This window comes from Trachypithecus francoisi, unplaced genomic scaffold (assembly GCF_009764315.1).
Source record: "Trachypithecus francoisi isolate TF-2019V2 unplaced genomic scaffold, Tfra_2.0 Lachesis_group7, whole genome shotgun sequence".
Lineage (NCBI taxonomy): Eukaryota > Metazoa > Chordata > Mammalia > Primates > Cercopithecidae > Trachypithecus > Trachypithecus francoisi.
Window position 1 is genome coordinate 3091527 of NW_022681472.1, and position 16390 is coordinate 3107916.

Below are 16390 nucleotides of genomic sequence, written 5' to 3' on the forward strand. Positions count from 1 at the left end.
AGCACTCTGTAAAATGGACCAATCAACACTCTGTAAAATGGACCAATCTGCAGGATGTGGGTGGAAACAAATAAGGGAATAAAAACTGGCCACCCCAGACAGTGGCAGCAACCTGCTCAGGTCCCCTTCCATGATGTGGAAGCTTTGTTTTTTTGCTCTTCACAGTAAAGCTTGCTGCTGCTCATTCTTTGGGTCTGCACCACCTTTAAGAGCTGTAACACTCACTGTGAAGGTCCGTGGCTTCATTCTTGAAGTCAGCGAGACCACGAACCCAATGGAAGGAAGAAACTCTGGACACATCTGAAGGAACAAACTCCGGACACACCATCTTTAAAGAGCTGTAACACTCACTGCAAAGGTCCACAGCTTCATTCTTGAAGTCAATGAGACCAAGAACCCACTGGAAAGAACCAACTCCAGACATGTCTTGGTGACCCAGATGGGACACATCTTGGTGACCACGAAAGGACAATCGCCAAGTGCTGAGTATCATTGGACAGCTTTCACTTGCTATTCTGTCCTATTTTTCCTTAGAATTCAGGGGCTAAATACCAGGCACCTGTCACCAGTTAAAAGCAACTAGCGTGGCTGCCGGACTAAAGACAAGGGTGTCAGGCTTTCTGGAAAAGGACTCTTTAACAACCCCCAACTCTTCACAGTTGGGAGTGTTGGTTTGCCTGGAACCAGCTTCCACTTTTCTTGCATTTTGGGGTTGAGTCGAGGGTCGACAGAGAGGAAAGCCATTCAGCTCTGGGGTCCCGACAAAAAGTTGGTTGCCTCTGTAGACATGAGCGGAACTTTCAAAGTCATGTCACCCAATCAAGACTCTCCCATCTATCCTGTCTATCCTGACCCTTGTCTCCTGGGTCCTAATGCCTGTGTGACAAACTTCCTCTTGCCTCTCTTCTCCGAGGCTAGTCCCTCTTCTAAAAACCACTCCCTGTCTCTGGTGCTTTTCTAGTTTCTCCTATAAGAATGATTTCTAGTATAAACTTCAGGACTCTGTTCCTTTCTTTCTTTCTTTTTTTTAATAAAAGTTGAACTATTCATTCTCTTTTAAGTACACATCTGAGAGCACACAATGTATTTAATATCTACCTTCATTTTACCACTGAAGAGCAGACCCAATCTTTGTTCATATAGACAATTTGATCTTACATAAGCTTATCAAAATTAACACTGCATTTCTAACCAGGAAACAATTTGCTGGGCACATATTCACAAGTACATAGGCAGGACAAAGACAGTTTCAAGAGCAGCCCCTAAGGCAAACCCCAGCATATCTATACCATAGTAAGATACCACTATCAATCTATATAAGCTTACTTACAACAATGCCTATGTGAAAAGAATATAGTTATCCGTGCTTGGTGGAGTTGTGTGCTCTCCAAAAGTTAAGCAGACGGGAAGCCCAAAATACAAACTGGGACTGACAACACAAGAAAGATTCTTTCACTTAGGGGGTTAAGTAGCCCTGAAAAGAGACTTTGGAGTCAAGCAGCCGGGACTCACTTGGAACTGGTGTACTTGGTGATCACCTTGGTGCCCTGGGACAAGGCTTACTTGGGCCAGCTTGCCAGGCAGCAGCAGGCGCAGGGCCCTCTGGATCTCGTGGGACATGATGGTGGAGCACTAGTTGTAGTGCGCCACGTGGGACGCCTCTCCCATGATGCGCTAGAAGATGTCGTTGCCAAAAGAGTTCATGATGCCCATGGCCTTGGACGAGATGCCGGTGTCAGGGTGGACCTGCTTCAGCACCTTGTACATGTAGACGGAGTAGCTCTCCTTGTGGCTGTGCTTGCGCTTCTTGCCATCTTTCTTCTGGGCTTTGGTGACAGCTTTCTGGGAGCTCTTCTTGGGAGCCAGTGCGGACTTTGAGGGTTCAGGCATGGCCAGACCCAAGACCGACACTGACCCCCGAGAACGCAAGCAGAACCATAGTCTCAGGGTCTACCGGAAATGATTATGCACTTACAGAGGCCGTGCACATGACCTCTGTTCCTTTCTTTAGGCACCCGGGCTCACCAATTAGAAAGACATAATTTTTGCCCAAAGCCCCATTGGGTGGGGAGACCAACTATCCTTTTAGGATCCCTCCTCAGACAAGCAGGCCTAACAAAAGCTATTCCTGAAGCTAGGATATGGAGAGCCTCAGAAATTATATCCTTCCTATTCATATAAGTGAGGACCGAAGGTGTCACTCTTCCAACACTGAAAATCCCTTCCCTCCCTCAGGGTATGGCCCTTCACTTCATTTTTGGGGCATAACATCTTTATAGGACAGGGGTAAGGTCCCAATGCTAACAGGAGAGTGCTTAGGACTCTAAAAGATTTTTGAGAATGTATTGGTAAGGGAAACTAAATCCGATTTTTCTCAGTCCTCTTTGTGATCAAGGAGGACAGGCAAGGGTGCAGGTTTTCAAGAATGTGTTGGTAAGGGCCACTAAATCTGACCTTCCTCCGTCCTCTTTGTGGTGTAAGAGGAAAACTGGGGTTTCTGCTGCTGCATCAGTGAGCGCAATTATTCTGATCAGCAGGGTCCAGGGACTATTACACATTCTTGGGCAAGAGGGGTTTCTGCTGCTGTGATCGGTGAGCACAATTATTCTGATCAGCAGGGTCCAGGGACTGTTGCGGGTTCTTGGGCAAGCAGGGTTTCTGCTGCTGCATCAGTGAGCACAACTATTCCAATCAACAGGATCCAGGGACCATTTAGGTTATTGGGTGGGGGGGTGGGTGGAGGTGGACAAACCAAAACCGGGAGCAGTTTTTTCTTTCAGATGGGAAGCACTCAGGCATCAATAGGCTCACCCTTGAAATGCATCCTAAGTCCTTGGGACCAATTTGACCCACAAACTCTGAAAAAGCAGCAGCTCTTTTTTTCTGCACTATGGCCTGGCCCCAGTATTCTCTCCCTGATGGGGAAAAATGGCCACCTGAGGGAAGTATAAATTACAATACTATCCTGCAGTTGTCAGATAGTAAACTTTTCTGTAAGAGGGAAGGCAAATGGAGTGAAATACCTTATGTCCAAGCTTTCTTTTCATTGAAAGAGAACCCACAATTATGCAAAACTTGCAATTTGCATCCCACAAGAGGACCTCTTAGCTTACCCCCATATCCTAGCCTCCCTATAGCTCCCTTTCCTGTTAATGATAAGCCTCCTCTAATCTTCCCCACCCAGAAGGAAACAAGCAAAGAAATCTCCAAGGGACAACAAAAACTCCTTGGCTATTGGTTATGTCCCCTTCAAGCTGAAGGGGGAGGAGCATTTGGCCCAACCTACATGTCCCCTTCTCCCTCTCTGATTTAAAGCAGATCAAGGTAGACCTGGGAAAGTTTTCAGATGATCCTGATAGGTACATAGATGTCCTACAGGGTCTAGGGCAAACCTCTGATCTCACTTGAAGAGATGTCACACTATTGTTAGATCGGACCCTGGCCATTAGTGAAAAGAATGCAGCTTTAGTTGCAGCCCGAGAGTTTGGAGATACCTGGTATCTTAGTCAAGTAAATGATAGAATGAGAGCCGAAGAAAGGGACACATTCCCTACCAGTCAGCAAGTCATCCCCAGTATGGATCCGCACTGGGACCTCGACTCAGATCACGGGGACTGGAGTTACAAACATATGTTGACCTGTGTTCTAGAAGGACTAAGGAGAATTAGGAAAAAGCCCATGAATTATTCAATCATGTCCACCATAACTCAGGGAAAGGAAGAAAATCCTTCTGCCTTCCTTGAGCAGCTACAGGAGGGCTTAAGAAAATATACTCCCCTGTCACCCAACTCACTCGAGGGTCATTTGATCCTAAAAGATAAGTTTATTACCCAATCAGCCATAGCTATCAGGAGAAAGCTCCAAAAGTGAGCCCTGGGCCCTGAACAAAATTTGGAGGCATTATTAAACCTGGCAACCTCAGTGTTCTATAATAGGGACCAAGAGGAACAGGCTGAAAGGGAAAAGTGAGATCAGAGAAAGGCTACAGCCTTAGTCATGGCTCTCAGACAAAAAAACCTTGGTGATTCAGAGAGGACAGAAAATGGCTAATCTTGATTTTAAGGGCTAATCACCCGGTAGGGCTTGTTACCATTGTGGTTTGCAAGGACACCTTAAAAAAAGATTGTCCAACAAGAAACAAGCTGCCCCCCTCGCCCACGTCCACTATGCTGAGGCAATCACTGGAAGGTGCACTGCCCCAGTGGACAAAGTTTCTCTGGGCTAGAAGTCCCCAACCAGATGATCCAACAACAGGACTAAGGGTGTCTGGGGCAAGAGCCAGCTCATGTCATCACCCTCACTGAGCCCCGGGTAAGTTTAACCCTTGAGGTCCAGGAAATTGACTTCCTCCTGGACACTGGCACGGCTTTCTCAGTGTTAATATCCTGTCCCAGACAGCTGTCCTCAAGGTCCGTTACCATCTGAGGAATCCTGGGACAGCCTGTAATCAGGTATTTCTCCCACCTCCTTAGTTGTAATTGGGAGACTTTTTTCTTTTCACATGCCTTTCTTGTTATGCCTGAAAGTCCCATACCCTTATTAGGGAGGGATATATTAGCCACAGCTGGAGCTATTATCTACATAGGGAAAAAGTTACTCATTTGCTCTCCCCTGCTTGAGAAGGGAATCAAACCTGAAGCCTGGGCATTGGAAGGAACAAGCTCAAGCTCCAGCCTTAAGCCTTCTCATGGGACAAAACTTCTCTTTATACTTCACAGAGAGAGCAGGAATAGCTTTTAGGGTCCTTTCTCAGACTCGTGGGACAACCCCACAACCAGTGGCTTACCTAAGTAAGGATATTGTTATACTAGCAAAAGGCTGGCCTCACTGTTTACGGGTAGTTGTGGTGGTGGCCATCTTAGTGTCAGAGGCTTTCAAAATAATACAAGGAAAGGATCTCACTGTCTGGACTACTCATGACCTAAATGGAATACTAGGTGCCAAAAGAAGTTTATGTCTATCAGACAAACCACCTGCTTAGATACCAGGCGCTACTCTTTGAGGGACTGGTGCTTCAAATATGCACATGTGCAGCCCTCAACCCTGCCATTTTTCTCCCAAAGGATGATGAACCAGTCAAGCATGACTGCAACAAATTATAGCCCAGACTTATGCCACCCAAGAGGATCTCTTAGAAGTCCCCTTAGCTAATCCTGACCTTAACCTATATACTGATAGAAGTTCACTTGTGGAGAATGGGATACAAAGGGCAGGTTATGCCATAGTTAGTGATGTAACAGTACTGGAAAGTGAGTCTCTTTCCCTAGGGACCAGTGCCCAGTTAGCAGAACTAGTAGCACTTACCCAAGCCTTAGAACTGGGAAAGGGAAAAAGAATAAATGTGTATACAGATAGCAAGTATGCTTATCTAATCCTACATGTCCATGCTGAAATATGGAAAGAAAAGGAGTTTCTAACCTCTAGGGGAACCCCATTATATACCACAAGGAAATCATGGAGTTACCGCATGCAGTGCAAAAACCCAAGGAGATGGCAGTCTTACACTGCCAAATCCATCAAAAAGGGGAAGGAGAGGGGAGAACAGCAGCATAAGTGGCTGGCAGAGGCAGGGAAAGACCAGCAGAAAGAAAAGAGAGAAAGAGACAGAGAGAGAGAGGAAGAGACAGAGACAAAGAAGGAGTCAAAGAGAGAGAAAGAGAGAGAAAGAGAGATAGAAAAAGTAAAGAAAAAACAGTATATCCTATTCCTTTAAAAGCCAGGGTAAATTTCTGTCTACAAAGCCAAGGCATATTCTTCTTATGTGGAAAACTTCAACCTATATCTACCTCTTAGATAGTTTGCAAGAAATAATGAAATCTATCCTTACTCTACAATCCCAAATAGGCTCTTTGGCAGCAGTGACTCTCCAAAACCACTGAGGCCTAGACCTCCTTACTGCTGAGAAAGGAGGACTCAGCACCTTCTTAGGGGAAGAGTGTTGTTTTTACACTAACCAGTCAGGGATAGTAAGAGATGCCACCCCAAGTTTACAGGAAAAGGCTTCTGAAATCAGACAACGTCTTTCAAACTCTTATACCAACCTCTGGAGTTGGGTGACATGACTTCTCCCCTTTCTAGGTCCCGTGACAGCCATCTTGCTATTACTTGCCTTTGGGCCTTGTATTTTTAACCTTGTCAAATTTGTTTCCTCTAGGATTGAGGCCATCAAGCTACAGATAGTCTTACAAGTGGAACCCCAAATGAGCTCAACTAATGACTTCTACTGAGGACCCCTGGATTGACCTACTGGGCCTTTGGCTGGCCTAGACAGTTCCCCTCTGGAAGACACTACCACTGCAGGGCCTCTTCTTCACCCCTATCCAGCAGGAAGTTGCTACAGCAGTCATTGCCCAATTCCCAACAGCAGTTGGGGTGTCCTGTTTAGAGGGGTGATTGAGAGTTGAAGCCAGCTGGACTTCCTGGGTCAAGTGGGGACTTGGAGAACTTTTCTGTCTAGCTAAAGGATTGTAAATGCACCAATCAGCACTCTGTAAAATGGACCAATCAGCAGGACATGGGTAGGGACAAATAGTAAAAGGTGGCCACCTCAGCCAGCAGCGGAAACCTGCTTGGGTCCCCTTCCATGCTGTGGAAGATTTGTTCTTTCACTCTTCACAATAAATCTTACTGCTGCTCATTCTTTGGGTCCACACCACATTTAAGAGCTGTAACACTCACCACAAAGGTCCGTGGCTTCATTTTTGAAGTCAGCAAGACCATGAATCCACCAGGAGGAAGAAACTCTGGACACATCTGAAGGAACAAATTCCAGACACACTATCTTCAAGAGCTGTAGCACTCATTGCAAAGGCCTGCAGCTTCATTCTTGAAGTCAGTGAGACCAAGAAGGAACCAACTCCGGACACAGTATTTTGCTTAATTATTATCCTTATAACAGGGATAATAGTTACCAACAAAGAGGAAGCATCAAAGTTTTACTATCACTGAGTCTGCAAGGACTTTTTATTGGATTTAGTGATTACATCACACCCTTTAGCACTTACAGTATCAGTCATTGCCCATTTGTACAACAAGACTAATTGCTAGGTCTATCCCAAATGGTTTCCTCAGTTCAATAACACTAAGGAACATGCACTATAGTAGCAATGTTCTCCAACTATTATTTTTAAAGTCTACTGACATGGCTGCATCATCTGGGGATATTCCTAACCTAGGTTCCTTTTTAGGAAGTACACTATCTCAGACATGCCGAACAAAGAGGTCTATCATTTCCATACTCTCATATGGAAATTTAACTGAAAGAGAAGATTGGGGAGGGCATGCACATGACAATCCCATCTTAGAAAGACTATGGATGGGGAATTCTATAACCAGAGGCCTCTTCTGATTTGCTGGTATTCCTCTCTTTGAAAGGCCAGTACTTTTCTATTATGATGCAATCCAGATGAAAGGCAACAGTAGGAGTCATAGAAGCACAAAATCAATCCATAGACTCTTTAGGCTCAGCAGTAGCACAGAATAGATGGGCCCTGGATGTCCTTACAGCTGAGGTAGGTGGTACCTGTGCAGTCTTACATGAAACATGCTGCTTCTGGATCAACACCTCTAGTCAAGTTGAAGAAAACCTACAGGTGCTTAAAGATCAAGTGAAAATCATTGACAGATTAAGAGAAAATGCAGGCTCCAGTCCTGGATGGCTACAATCCCTCTTTAATAAATTCCAGTCTTCACTGTGGAACTGGTTAGCTCCATCATTAAGCCCCCTCTTGCTCATATATTTTATATTAATGTTTGGAACTTGTCTACTCAATACTATAACTCGAATTGTTTCCTCTTGCCTAGAAGCAATGAAACTAAATGGTGCTGCACACTGAGCCACACATGGACACACCTTTCTTCCAAGGACCCTTAGATCGATTCCAGGAGGAGTCCTAGCTGCGGTTCCCCACACAATGCCTCTTTTCAGCAGGAAGTAGCCAGAAAGAGTCATCACCCAGTACCCAGTAACAGCAGTTAGGGTTACCACTCCAGAGAAGAGAATGATATAGGAGCTAAGAAGGAATTACTTAGGCAGATAGCAAGGGCATGGGAGTCCTTGGTAAGGCTTTTCTTTTTAATTAAAAACAGCCCCAAATTATTTTCTAAGAAAGAACAGCCTGCAAGCTGGGAGCTTGCACAGGTGAATGCCAGCAGGAACTAAGGACTAGGCATTTTGAAAATAGTGGCTCCATCTTCCCTTCTCTGCCAGCTACGTGTACTGTAAAGGAGCAGACAAGATGGCACTGATCAACGGAAAGCTTATTTGCATAAGACAATTAGGGTGGGGCAACCAGCCTTCCCCACACACTATGTAGACGTCATATCTGATTGAACCAATATGTAAGCCCTATGTAAATCAGACACCACCTTTTCCAGCCTGCCTATAAAATCTGCTGCAGTCTGTTGCCTCCCCCTTTTTTTGGACATCTGTCTCTCTTTTGCAAAGAGCAGCTCTCCTCTCTCCTTTCTTCTATTAAACTTTCCACGCCTCAGCCCACCCACATGTGTCTGTGTCCTCAATTCTGTCTCAGCGTGTGACAACAAATCCATCTGTCCTGGACTTTTTTAAAAAAAAAAAATACCATTTTAATCTCTCTGCTTGTTATTGGTCTGTAATCAGAGTTTCTATTTCATCCTGGTTTAATCTAGGAGGGTTGTATATTTCCAGATCAGTATTCCTCTTCTTTAGGTTTTCCAGTTTGTGGATGTTAAAGTGTTCATAGTAGCCTTGAATGATCTTTTATATTTCTGTGGTATCAGTTGTAATATTTCCCATTTCATTTCAATTGAGCTTATTTGGATCTTCTCTCTTTACTTCTTGGTTAATCTCTCTAATGGTCTATCAATTTTGTTTACCTTTTCAAATAACCACCTTATTGCTTAATTATCTTTTCTAATTTTTTTGTTTGTTTCAATTTCATTTAGTTCTGCTCTAATCTTTGTTATTTCTATTCTTCTGCTGGGTTTGGGTTTCATTTGTTCTTGTTTCTCTAGCTCCTTGAGGTGTGGCCTTGGATTGTGCTCTTTCAGATTTTTGGATGTAGGTGTTAATGCTATGAACTTTCTTCTTAGCTCAGCTTTTGCTGTATCCCAGAGGTTTTGGTAGGTTGTGTCACTATTATCATTCATTTCAAAGAACTTTTAAATTTCCATCGCAATTTCATTGTTGACTCAATGATCATTCAGGAACAGATTATTTAATTTCCATATATTTGCATGGTTTTGATGGTTTATTTTGGAGTTGTTTTCATTTTATTCCACTGTGGTCTGAGAGAGTACTTGATATAATTTTGATTTTCTTAAATTTATTGAGACTTGTTTTGTGGACTATCATATGGTCTATCTTGGAGAATGTTCCATGTGCTGATGAATGGAATGTATATTCTGCAGTTATTGGGTAGATATTGGGTAGAATGTCCTGTAAATATCTATTAAGGATATTTGTTCTGAGATATAGTTTAAGTTCATTGTTTCTTTCTTTCTTGTCTTTTCTTTCTTTCTTTTTTTTTTGAGACAAGGTCTCATTGTATCACCCAGACTGGAGTGCAATGTCACAGTCTTGGCTCACTGCAGCCTCTGTCTCCTGGGTTCAAGCAATTCTCCTGCCTCAGCCTCCCAAATAGCTGGGATTACAGGCATGCGCCACCACACCCAACTCATTTTTGTAGTTTTAGTAGAGGCAGGGTTTCGCCATGTTGGCCAGGCTGGTCTCAAACTCCCAACCTCAAGTGATCCACCCGCTTCGGCCTCCCAAAGTGGTGGGATTACAGGCATGGGCCACTGTGCCTGGCCTGTGTCTTTGTCGACTTTCTGTCTTCATGAGCTGTCTAGTGCTGCCAGTGGAGTATTTAAACTCCTCACTATTATTGTGTTGCTGTATATCTCATTTCAGAGGTCTAGTAGTAATTGTTTTATAATTTTGGAAGCTCCAGTGTTAGGTGCATGTATGTTTAAGATTGTGATATTTTCCTGTTGCACTAGTACTTTTATCATTATATTAATATCCCTCTTTGTCTTAGTTAACGGTTGTTGCTTTAAAGTCTGTTTTGTCTGATATAAGAATAACTACTTCTGCTTGCTTTTGGTTTTCATTTGCATGGAATATCTTTTCCACCCCTTTGCCTTAAGTTTATGTGAGTCCTTATGCTTTAGGTGAGTCTCTTGAAGACAGCAGGTACTTGAGTGAACTGTTATTCATTCTGCCATTCTGTATCTTTTAAGTGGAGCATTTAGGCCACTTACATTGAACATTAGCATTGAGATGTGAGGTACTATTCTATTAATTGTGCTACTTGCTGCCTGAATACCCTTTTTTCATTGTGTTATTGTTTTATAGGCCCTGTGAGATTTATGCTTTAAGGAAGTTCTATTTTTGTATATTTCAAGGTTTTGTTTCAAGATTTAGAACTTTTAGCAATTCTTGTAGTACTGGTTTTGTAGTGATGAATTCTCTCAGCATTTGTTTGTCTGAAGAAAATTTTATCTTTCCTTCATTTACGAAGCTTAGTTTTACTGGATACAAAGTTCTTGGATGATAGTTGTTTTGTTTAAGGAGGCTAAAGGTAGAACCCCAATTCATTCTAGGTTGTAGGGTTTCTGCTGAGAAATCTGCTGTTAATCTGATAGGTTTTCCTTTATAGGTTACTTGATGATTTTACCTCACAGATTTCTTTGCTTGATTTTAGATAACCTGATGACTATGTGCCTAGATGATGATCTTTTTGTGATGAATTCCCTGGGTGTTCTTTTTTTTTTTTTTTTTTTTTGAGATGGAGTCTCGCTCTGCCACCCAGGCTGGAGTGCAGTGGCCGGATCTCAGCTCACTGCAAGCTCTGCCTCCTGGGTCTACGCCATTCTCCTGCCTCAGCCTCCTGAGTAGCTGGGACTACAGGCGCCCACCACCTCCCCTGGCTAGTTTTTTTTTTGTTGTATTTTTTAGTAGAGACGGGGTTTCACTGTGTTAGCCAGGATGGTCTCGATCTTCTGACCTCGTGATCCGCCCGTCTCGGCCTCCCAAAGTGCTGGGATTACAGGCTTGAGCCACCACGCCCGGCCCCTGGGTGTTCTTTGAGCTTCTTGTATTTGGATGTCTAGATCTCTGGTAAGGTCAGCGAAGTTTTCCTTGATTATTCCTTCACATAAGTTTTCCAAACTTTTAGATTTCTCTTCTTCCTCAGGAGCACCAATTACTCTTAGAATTGGTTGTTTAACATAATCCTAAACTTCTTGGAGGCTTTGTTTCACTTTTTTGATGCTTTTCTCTTAGTCTTTGTCTGATTGGGTTAATTTGAAAGCTTTGTCTTTGAATTCTGAAATTCTTTCGTCTACTTGTTTGATTCAGTTGTTGAAACTTTACAGTGTATTTTGCATTTCTATAAGTGTGTCTTTCATTTCCAGAAGTTGCAATTGTTTTTTATTTATGATATCTACTTCCCTGGAGATTTTTTCATCCATATCCCATATTTTTGTTTAATTTATTTAAGTCATTTTTCACTTTTCTTTGGTGCCTCCTTGATTAGCTTAATAATTGACCTTCTGAATTCTTTTTCTGGCAATTCAGAGATTTCATTTTGGTTTGGACCCATTGCTGGTGATCTAGTGTGATCTTTTTGTGGTGTTGTAGAACCTTGTTTTGTCATATTACCAGAATTCCTTTTCTGCTTCCTTCTCATTTGGGTAGACTATGTCAAAGGGAAGATCTGGAACTCAAGGGCTGCAGTTCAGATTATTTTGTCCCATGGGGTACTCCCTTAATGTGGTGTTCTTCTCCTTACCCTAAGGGTGGGGCTTCCTGAGAGCCAAACTACAGTGATTGCTTTTGCTCTTCTGGGTCTAGCCATGCAGCAAAGCTACTGGGCTCCAGGCTGGTACTGGGGGGTGCCTGCAAAGAGTCCTGTGATGTGATCCATCTTCAGGTCTCTCAGCCATGGATACCAGCACCTGCTCCAGTGGAGGTAGCAGGAGAGTGAAGTGGACTCTGTGAGAGTCCTTGCTTGTAGTTTTGTTTAGTGTGCTGGTTTTCTCAAATGCCAGTTGTGCTAGCAGTGAAGTTGTCATGTGGACAGACTCATGACCTCTGGTTATCCAGGATATTACAGGCAGTAGAATTAGCTGTTGTTTTTTCCTTCCTTGGAGCAGGATTGTTTGTTATGAGTTACTGTAACAGCTTGAGTGTGTTGGTCCAGCAAGGAGATGGCACTTTCAAGAGAGCATCAGCTATGGTAATATAGGTGATACAAGCTTGCCCTAAGGTCGTGTGAATAAATATTCAGGTTTCTCAGGGGATGGGCAGGGCCAGAGAGCTCTCATGAGTTTATGCCTTTGGCCTTTGGCTACCGGGGGGGGGGGTACAGAAAGACGATCAGGTGGGGGCAGCCTTAGGTGTGTCTGGGCTCAGTCTTCTTGGGGAGGGCTTACTGTAGTCACTGTGGGGGATGGGGAAGTGGTTCTCAGGCCAATGGAGTTATGTTCCAAGGGGTATTACTGTTACCTCTGCTGCTTCTCACAGGTCATCAGGAAAGTGGGGGAAAGCTGGCAGTAACAGCCCTCACCCAGTTCCCAGGCAGCCAGCAAGGCCAATCTCACTCCAGCCCGCTGTGCTTCCACAACAGCCAACAGAGCCAAATTTACATCCAGGCCTTCACCCAGGGCTGAGATCTTGCCCAAGGCGAGCCTCGTCCTCCCTGCTGAGAAAGCAAGTAGGGTTTTCATGCTTTGCCCCTCCCTGGCTGCCAAGGCTTTTGTGTTCGTATCTGCATTTCCTGTTCACTCCCTCAGATTCTGCCCAGGAAAATTTGCACTTGATCAAAATTACTACAGAGTCCAGCTGGAGGTCTCCTTCTCCCTGTGACCCTTCCCCAAATCCACTGACTCTTGTCCCCAAGGACCCGTCTGAGATAAAATCAGAAATGGCTTCCCTGGGGACAAGCAGTGCCTATAGGGCTCTTCTCGCTGTTTCTTCTACTTTTATATTTTTCTCTGCTCGACAGTGGGATTATCAATCATCATGAGAGTTAGCAAGTGCTCCTGGGAAAGTGGGAACAAACTGGGGTATGGAGGGGCTTCTTAATGGGTATTTCTAAAGTGCAATGATTTATGATTTTTTTTTCTTCACTTAAACAGCTCCTATACCCTGAAATTAGGAGAGTTAAATACATAGACTGTGCCATATTAAAATGTTAGTTTCATTATGTTTTTGTGCCAGGTCTTCTTTTTAAAAAAAAAAAATTAGAAAAGTATTTATGGAATTGCAATAGATAGCACATGAAGTACCTGTATAGAATGTGTATTTTTATTTCACATGTAGTTTATTTTGAACACTGTAATTCATAAAGCAAAATCTGTATGTAGTGCTTGTCAGGCCTCTGAGCCCAAGCCAAGCCATCTCATCCCCTGTGACTTGCATGTATACCCCCACATGGCCTGAAGTAACTGAAGAATCACAGAAGAAGTGAAAATGCCCTGCCCCACCTTAACTGATGACATTCCACCACAAAAGAAGTGAAAATGGCTGGTTCTTGCCTTAAGATGATATTATCTTGTGAAATTCCTATTCCTGGCTCATCCTGGCTTAAAAAGCTCCCCCACTGAGTACCTTGTAACCCCCACTCCTGCCCACCAGAGAACAACTCCCCTTTGACTGTAATTTTCCTTTACCTACCCAAATCCTATAAAACAGCCCCACCCTTATCTCCCTTCGCTGACTCTCTTTTTGGACTCAGCCCGCCTGCACCCAGGTGAAAAAAACAGCCATGTTGCTCACACAAAGCCTGTTTGGTGGTCTCTTCACACGGACGTGCATTACAGTGCTAAGTTTCTCAAGGATTTGATCATGAATGCTTTGGCTGCCTTAGGTGTGGGAATTAGAAAATTGAATGGAGCCTTGTTCTGCTTCTTGCTCTGTAACACATGTCTTGTATTAAACACTAAAAAATCCCTAAATAACACAGGCTAACCAAGTCCCGGTTAGCCATGTTCATGCCAGGTTGTGCTCCACTGAGGTCCATTTTGGACAAGCCCAACTGTACCATTATGGTCGAATCTGTTTTATGAGGGACAATATCAGACTAGAGATAATGTCCTGATAATTTGGATGAAGATGGTGAGGGATACTGAAATCGTGGCATTTGGGGGATGGCTGAAGGAACTGGGAATGTTAGATGAGGAAGGGAGAAGATTCATTATGCTCTGTCTCATCTCTGGATGTTTGGAAACTCGTTTCCTCTGTGCAATTGATCCCCTCCTCTTTGACTAACTCTTACCATCCATCAGCCTAGCTATCTCTTCCTCTAGGAAAGCTTCTGTGACACAGTAAGAGAGGATTAGGTGACACTTCTATACACCTCCTTAACTCGATGTCATCCTAGTGATAGTATTTATCTCTCAGGCTCATTCACTTGTTTATCTTCCACTGGTCCATGAAAAGGCCCTCATCTAGTTCTTTGCTGTAAACCCATCCTTTAACACTGAGCCTGCTTAAAGTGGGTGTATTGGAATGAATGAATGGATGAACGAGTGAATGATATGATTGTTGTCTTTGCACATACAAAAACCTGAGATGTGGGAATGATTACAGATTTATTCTGTGTTTGTCCAGCAAGAAGCTGTTGTAAGGGTAAACTGAGGCTGGAGCCAAACTGGGAATGAAGACACAAGGCAAATGGCAGTGAGAATAGCTTTTATTAGGGCTTGCGGGTGAGGTTCCTTGGTCCAAAGGCATGGGCTGAGAAAGTCGCGCTGAGAGAGGAGGGTAGGGGCTTCTTATAGCCTGAGAGGTAGGGAAGCTGGTTGTGCAAACAGGGCCTGGGGGGTCTTGAAACTACTAGGGCAGGAATAGAGTAAGGGTCACGAGGAAGGGGTCTTTGGAAACTGTTAACTGAAACTGCTGTTTACGAACTTGTGGAATGCAGGTGAGCTGCAGGTCATGGGGGAATGTGGTTGCCCAGCCAGAACCTCTGACGTATATAAGTCTGAAGGTGTGTTCAAAGAGGAAGGGAAGTCTCGAACAAAGGGCCTGCTTGAACAAAGGGCCTGCTACGCCTAGTGGCGCCGCCATGTCGGTATAGATCCCTGCCTAACATTCTGACCTCTTTCTAATAAGAAAAAGGGGCAACGTGTTCATCTGGCTGCTTCCTGCTGTTATGGGTTGTCGTGGGGTTTTTTGGAGGTTGGAACTCAGGTGTAGGGATGGAGCAGCATCTGATTGAAAGTGATCTGGGAAACTTCTTTTATGTGGTTCTGGATGAAGCAGAGGACACAAAGAGCTATGAGTAGCAAGAAGCCAATGATTAGTAAGGGGCTTAGAAAGGGTAGGACTTAACCGGCCACAGATGACTGCCACCACCTAAGTGAGGGCCTTGATCTGAGGTTTTTCTGGTGGAGTCTTTCCTGAATCTTTTCTAGAGTGAGGAGATTGGTTTCTACTAGTCCTGACTCATTGATGTAGTGTTCGGCCGGGAGGGGAAAAGGAGGGGGTTAGGTTAGAGGAGTTAAAAGGGCTGGGTAAGGGTACTGCAACCAGTGGGGGCTTATTCAAGGCTGCACACAAGAAACAACGAGAGATGTTGTGTACCTCGGCCATGGGTACCACTTGAGCCCCTTCCATGACTAAGGTTAGCCAGGAAAAAGGGTTGCTGCTGTCCTGGGGCTTGCTGCCTGGGCTAGAGCTGAGATGGCTTCCTCCTGTTGTCTGATGTCAGAGGCCAGGCTGACAAGGCTGCTTACAACCTTGATGTAGGCCTTAAAGATCCTGAGTCGGGCCACGGGATAAGACTCACTGTGCCCACCAGTCCTAGGAAGGACAAGATCTCTTCCGCATCCTGAGGAAGCTGGAGAGTTTCAATGAGGCTTATTCTATCTGCTGTGAGGCTTTTTGTAGTGGGCGTGAGGAGTATGCCTAGGTAGGTGACAGAAGGGCTGCAAAGTTGAGCCTTAACCAGGGTAACCTGATAACCTCGGTAGCCTAGAAAATTTAAAAGTGTAGCAGTATCTGCAAGGGAGCACTCCTAGGAAGGACTACATAGTAATAAGTCATCGACATACTGCAATAGTGTGCTGTGGGTCAGGGGACAGAGGACAACATCCTGTGCCAGTGCCTGTCCGAAAAAATGGGGGCTATCATGGAACCTTTGAGGCAAAACAGTCCAAGTCAGCTGGGAAGAAATATGAGTGTCTGGATCTTCCAATGTAAAAGCAAACAGAAAGTGGCAGTCTGGGTGTAGAGGGATGGTAAAGAAGGCATCCTTCAGGTCAAGGACAGTGAAATGGGTGGTGTCAGGAGGAACGCACGAGAGGAGTGTATATGGATTAGGAACAACGGGAAAGGTAGGGACTACTGCCTCATTGATGAGGCGTAGGTCCTGCATGAGATGATAGGCCCCAGAGCTTTTTC

The 16390-nt window shown here is 44.3% G+C and overlaps 1 pseudogene; it reads right to left on the bottom strand.

Moving 5' to 3' along the window:
- Window positions 1-1150: 1150 nt before the first annotated feature.
- Window positions 1151-1890, bottom strand: LOC117079383 (annotated as a pseudogene).
- Between the last annotated feature and the right edge of the window lie 14500 nt (window positions 1891-16390).